General features: G+C 35.5%; 1 protein-coding gene across 7 annotated transcripts in view; it reads right to left on the reverse strand.

Moving 5' to 3' along the window:
- The window catches only part of RALGPS1 (Ral GEF with PH domain and SH3 binding motif 1), a 132,135-nt gene that overhangs the window by 47,369 nt on the left and 77,517 nt on the right, over window positions 1–7,249 (reverse strand). The window lies entirely within an intron of this gene.

A 7,249-nucleotide genomic window follows, 5' to 3' on the forward strand; every position in this document is an offset into this window, starting at 1 on the left:
TGGTCTGGGGCAACCTGCTCTAGGTCATCCTGCCTGAACAGGGGATTGAGACAGATGACTTCCAGAAATATCTTCCAACTTTAACCATTCCACGATACTGTGATATAATATACCTTTGCAGAAAAGGATGCAGCTGCTCTTCCAATAATTGTTATTTACTTGACAACTCATAACATAGTTGGGGGGGGGGGGGTAGTATCTGTATATATCTTTCTGAACCACACTCTACAGAACAACAGCACGTATATCACTATGATACCCTCTCATCACAATGTGGCTGAGGTGACCATGGCAGCATTGTGAAGACATGGACTACGACATACAGATAACGGTTCCATCTCAGTATTCCCCCATACTGCACATTTTAGTACAAGATACAGGGAAAACTTTAGGTGCAAATACAAACTTCAGTTTAAAAAATACATTGATATGACTAGAAGGAATGCTTTGTTTTGGCTGCAGAGAAAACTATCACTCACAAAACATAAAATGAAATGATGGGTTATTTGTTTTCTTAGATGTTAATAGCCAGGTTAAACTGTTTCCAGAAAATTTGTGTGTGCACAACTGGAAATGTGTAGATTCCAAAATTTACCCAGGCATGTTGATACATTATTTGGTTTAGGCAACTCCAGATAATTTCAGAAGTATTCTAAGTATAAAAAGCAGAGCTGGCTATGGATAAAACACACTTAAAGGTGCTGCTCATTCTATCCCTATTTTAGAAACTTTGAAGTTTGTGTTAATGAAATACACAAGAAGGCACGTATGATGGTTTTACTCAGCTGGGCATCTGAGCTCCACTACAACTGCTCTCTCACTTCCCCTCCTCAAAGGAAAAGGGGAAGAGAATATAATTAAAAGGGCTCAACACTTGAGATAAGGACAGGGAGATAACAAAACAATTATCCTCATGGGCAAAACAGACTCAGCATAGGGAGATTAATGTAATTTATTACCTATTACTAACAAGCTTGAGCAGTGAGGGAAAAACAAAACAAAACAAACAAACAAACAAACAACAAACAAAACTAAAAACACCTTCCCCCTATCCACCCTCTTCCACCTACTCCCCTCCAAGTGGCGCAGGGGAACAGGGGTTGCAGTCAGTCTATAGCACTTTCATCTCTACACCTCCTTCACAGTAACTTTCTTCCCCTGTTCCAGCATGGGGTCACTCCCATGGGATACAGTCTTTCCTGAGCTGATCCTATGTGGGCCTTCCCACAGGCAGCAGCTCTTCAAGAACTGTTCCAATATGGGTTCTTACCACAGGGTCCATCTGTCAGGAGCAAACTGAAACAAGACCAGCAGCTTCTGGATTCTTTTCACAGAGACCACCCCTGCAGCCCCCTGCTACCAAAACCTTGCCATGTAAACCCAATACAGCATGAAGTCAGGCTAAATAAACTTTCCTCAGTATGTCTTTTTTCTGTCCTTTGTCCTGTGTACATGCACACCATGAATAATCTCTTTGCTCCTGCTCTCTGACCAGGTGAGTGATAACGCTGTACATATTTTTCCTCTTTTTAGGTGTTTCTGGTATCTACTTAGAAGATGTTCTGGAAGGAACAAAAACACCTAATAAGTTAATGTCTGCTCTGATTGATTTTCCCTTATTCTGTACACACATTTTGTTAAGAGTAAAGATTTGTCAGGAAGAACAGCTGTAACCCTCTTCAGTGATTTAATCAATCCAATGCAAAACAGTACTAAGAATCTTATAAGCAAGACAGAGAGATGAGTGGGAATCTTAAAGAGACAAAATGGAATAAACTCTAGGTGTTCCTCATAAATACAACATAAAGTTACAGATATAATTTATTTTATAGTCATAACCATTATATATAGAACAGAAAGGAAACAAGAGGATTCTAACCAATAATCTACTCATTTTGATATGGAGTGTTGCTATTTGCTCATTTGATGAAGAATAGAGTATTTCACTAGCAGATCCTAAGTGTCATCATTGCTAAACACAAGGATTAACTTAATAATAACTTAAGAGTTAATAACTAAATCAGTAATAGCTCTTAGGATTTAAGACAATTTCTTCTTTCTATTGTTCTTCTGAACTTGGAATTTAACTGTGCTACAGAAAAGAATGACACATGGCAGAATTTCTTTTAGTTAAAAATAGCTAGATAGGTTTCAATATATTATCTAGAAATAATATTATCTAGAAAGTAGAGAATTCTTCGTCAGCTTCGGTACTTGCTATACTTTTTTCAGTAATAAGTTGAAAAATGCTATCTGTAAAATGTACATTTAGCCAAAACTGCAGGTATGGTGTGGGAAATCATTTTAGCATATGCATGCAAAACAGATACACAGTACAAGAAAAAAAAATCTCTTAACAGTTAAATTAATTTTATTTTTGATATGCACATCAAAAATGAATTAAACCTTTTTCACAAAAATTATGGAAACAGCACTAAAATGAATCTAAGTTGGAAAGGAAATAGTAGTCTACCTTGTCTGCCCTAGAAATCTACATTAGTCAGTCAAAATGCAGCCTCACAAAAAAAACTTCCCCCTCAATTTTCTGTATCAAAGAATAAGAAATCTTGTAATAAACTGCATTAGTATTGTTACAGAAAAGCAGTGATCAGTATCAATAAAAAACAACATTTAACAGACTTGCATAAAGAAAAAAGAGATTAATACATTTTTCCTAGACAGCTATCTTGAGCTACTCACTTAGGTGGTTCATCAAATGAACTTTTTTCTAGTCTTACCATAGTCACACACAATGCATCTAGACCTTACTTAGTTCCTTATTTAGAATTCTCTCATAAATGACAGCTATAGGAAATGAGGAAATATTCATAAAGCCATCTGATAGTTAAGCCTCTAGGCCACATTTGTTTCACACAGCCATTAGCATGAGAAGATCTGTTTGCCTTGCCTTTGATTAACTCTATAGTTTATGTATTTTTAGTAAGTAAATTACAGTCTTAGTAAAATTCTGTTAAGAAAAGATTTAAACACAAGAATCTTTCCTGGACATATAACAGCTTGCTTCCCTTCTACCAAGCACTTTTGCACCTGTAACAACCTGCCTGCATTTGTACATTCTGAACTGCACATTTACAATTCCTTTGAGATTTTCAAAAGTATCAATGATCCTTGTGGGCCCCTCCTAACTCTGATATTCTATAATTCTATGATTTTGTGCTAGATGCTATACTGCATCATCATGATACGTAAAAAAAAAAAAAAAAAAAAAAAAAAAAAGATTACAATAAACGATTACAATAAACAAATTGAAGCAAAAAGAAATACAAGGCAGATGACTGAAGAGTCACTGAAGTTACAAAACAGAAGAAAATCGACCTTTTTTAACTGGACTTAACTGAGAAAGGTGGTAAACTGGAAGTTGAAAACATTCTAGTTCCTGGATGAGTTTAGAAAGAATCAGTCCTTCCTCTGGTCCAAGAGTGTGCCAATGGTCTGTTCCTTGTTATAGCTCTATCCACAAATGTAATTGTATAATGTTTACGTTTTTCTTTCTCAGTCATGTCTATTTTGTGTCCTCTGAGTCATAAAAACAGGATTGAGAACATATGCAAAGCACAACATAAGTGCAAGCATCTCAAGTTGTTCAAGGTAACGCTGCAATTGTTATTTAATAGTAGTTAATATTTAGGAGAAAGAATAAGCTTGGAGCTATTTTCCCCACCAAATAACAACTTATTAAAAAAAAAAAAAAAAAAAAAAAAAAGTCTGGTCACTGAATAGTTTGGGATGATTTTTTTTTGGCCTGAGCTTAATTTGCTAATCAGAAGAGTAAGAGTCATTTGCTTCTTTTATCAAAAAGCTCAACACTGAAACATTTGCTTCAGACTGAGTACTCTGAATACTTAAACCACTAACCTGCAGTTCATTTTTCATGTTTAACATTGTTCTATACGGTTTAGAGGTTTTTTTGTTTGTTTGTTTTTCAGAAAAAAAGGAAGAGGCTTTTTATGGAAGAATATACATCACTAACAAAATTGCCAATGCATTTAATTGCGATGGTATTACTTCTGTGAGTGTTACAAATATAGACTAGCCTTTTCAAACTTCATTAACTTTCCCACAACAGTGGTTTCTGAGATCTACTATGGAAGCATTTATTTGTATAGAGACCTTTACTGCAGAGATTTTAAACAAATGGGCTGCATCAATCCTTTTAGGAATACAAAGAAAATAACAGTGACTCAATATGACAAGCATTTTCTACTAAAGTCTGGCAGAGACAGATGGAAATATTAGAGCTCTTGCAGTAAGTGATACAACATTGCAATGTAGTTAAAAATACACAGGTTTTAAAGGAAATTAAAGTAACATGATGTCAATGAGTTTTTCAGTTTGACAGCTGATTTAAAGTGCTTCAGAGAAAACTGAAAATTCCTGAAAGACATTCACTCTTTCTGATGTACCAGATTCTCAACTAAGCAGTATAACATCATGTTGCATCTCATGCAAACAAAAATTGTTGCTGACCTATATAAAGTTTTGCCATTCTCTACTCAAGCACACTGATGACCTCAGAAAAAAATCTTTTAGAATCAGGGCTGCTAATCCAAAAGGCCACTCAAAAGTGTCTGTAAATATTTGAGACTTCTCAGAAAGTCAATATTACATGAAACACTAAAAAACACAAAAACAAACAAAAACCCCACCACCTCAATGAGCTCACTTTCTGCATTTAAAGAAATATTATCATTACTTCGTACTTAGCAACCCCAAAACTAAAAGAAGGACATAAGGCCATAGTGCTTCCTGAATAACCTCATCCTACTGGATCACTGAAGTTAAACATTCCACATTTGTTACTGTAGCAACACAGCCTAATACAGAAAACCAGACAAATAAGCACACTGGAAATCAAGCAACTTTCAAATAAGTATGTGAAACAAAATGTTACCAGTAGTTCAGGTGGAGTTTTGTTCAAGAATTTATGTCCAAAATAGCCTCTGACTGGTGTGAATAATTCCTGTACCCTCTGAAACAGCCTAAAAATGCTGAAACTGGCAGAAATTCCCAACAAAGCTTTCCTTCAGAGCACAATCAGATTTTCTTAAGAGTACTACAAAATTTTCTCATTTCTCCCTCTCCCCCATTCATTTCCTTATGGTCTTCCCATGAATCATGAAAAACATAGTATAAAAAATTAATATTGTAATAGTGATTCTTTTCAGCATTTTAAAACACGTTACCCCATGTCAGAGAATGCTAAGGAAAAAGAGCATAGGAAAAGGCAATGGTACAGTAGCTGTTTTTGAGATTCAGGTTCCTCTCACCAGTTAAGCTGTGGTTTAGGGACTTCCTGAGACAGATCTTGTATAAACATTTATGTGTTAAAGTCTGGCTGGCATTTCTTCTCTGAATCTGTCTGTTCACCTTTTCCTTCTATTCGTCCCTGTGTGCTTTTTTTCTCTCTTCATTTTTTGGTTTTGAAAGATCGTGTGGCAAATGAATTCAGCAATTGAACTGCACACTGTTTGAAAAAGTAGTTAATTTGACTGATTTTCCAAAGTTTGCCTTAAGATTGCAATATTCTTATCTATTTTGCTTACCTTGAGCTAGTAATTGCTGACCTAAAGTTAATTTCCTATGACCAGCTGCTTCACAGTATTTTCTCAAGTTCTCAAAGCCAAGTCTAACATTAGACCACTCCTTGCCGAATTACTCTGATAATGAAGAAAAAATTCAGATTTCACAGCCAGAAATAACTGGGACCTGCCAGTATTAGCAGAATGTGCTATTCTGTGATCTCGGATTTGATTGGAAATTATCTCTGAGATTATCAGTAGGAAAAGCACATGGAACAACTATGAAGTGTGTTGAGAATTATTTCATGAAGCCCAAAGCCTTCGACAAAAGCAACAAACTCTAATTCATAATTATTACAAAACCAAGGAAAGGGCATTCCTCTTGTAAGCTTCCCAAAGGGCAAGCACCAAGTGCTATACCAAATAATTCAGATATTCTATAAACTTCACAGAGCAAAGAAGTTCATTTTAAACTACCTTTTAGACTTTAAACTACCTTTTTACCAACCTTTAAACTACCTTTTTACCAACTGCTTAACAATTAGACAGTTCACTGTAATTGTGTCAGTAACCTTTAGAAACCTATAATGCGGTCCAGTAATTTATTTGCTCATAGTTTTTCCAGCACTTTTAAGGATCTTTGGGCTTTGAAGAAACTGAGGAAAACAATATAAGAACACTGAAATTAGTCAAAGGACAAATAAGCAGATTAAAATGTATTACACTAGAAATTCCATATGCTTTTACACTTTTCCCCCTTTCTTGTAATTGTTTCTTGTACCCTTTGCTCTGTGAAGTTTCACTTTTAATTTTGCTAATTTATTTGCAAGATTCCTAGCAAGTTTTAAGTATGTTGTAAAGATGAATTTTACATTAATTCTAAAAATTCTTTTTAAAAACAGAGGTAATACCTAATGACCAGAAATATTCTGCACATAGAAAGTTCTGTGACAGCAAATTTTTAGAGAGATTCAGGGGAATAAGACTTCATAGCAATCAAATGAGAAACATGCTTTAGACTACTAGAAGTATCAGGCAAGCATTAAACAATGCACTGGGGTTCACCCAAATTATGGATTCTCAATCTGCATTAGATTATTATAAGAGTTAGTTTGAATTCAGACAATTTTGCATTCCTTTTTGTTTGAGAACATGCTGCTTCCTGATAGAAATGACCTAGGAAGTGCTAATAAATAAATAAAGTTAGTGGTACTCTCAATAAAGCAGCTTTGCTGTATTTGTCAGCATCAAAGAGGACCCGTCAGTAAAAAACTAGTAGAGGCTCCTTCAATGCCTGGATGAAAAATACTCCTTCTCCCATCAGAGAGCGCATTGTAAAAAGCCTTACGAGCAGGAAGTAGCCACCCCCCATTCCGACATTTTGGGGACGAATCCTATACAGTTACACATTCTAACATCTCATTTGACCTGAAAACGAAACCGCACTCAAACACGGTCTCTAGAATTTCTTCTTAACTCTAAAGATTAACCGTTTTACACACCAGAAGAATAACTTCCATTTCAAACTGTCACTGATTATTCAAACAACGGCAACAACACAACAGTTTAGCCGGGTCTAACTTTTGCACGTTTTTAGCACTGTGAACAAGAACTCGTGACTCACGGTTAAGGAGTTTCAGTTACAGAAACAGATTTTAAAAACCGCACGCAAATACAACTAACAGCGAAACCCAGGTCTGCCCCGAGCG

The sequence above is a fragment of the Aythya fuligula genome, chromosome 19 (genome assembly GCF_009819795.1).
Source record: "Aythya fuligula isolate bAytFul2 chromosome 19, bAytFul2.pri, whole genome shotgun sequence".
Classification (NCBI taxonomy): Eukaryota; Metazoa; Chordata; class Aves; order Anseriformes; family Anatidae; genus Aythya; species Aythya fuligula.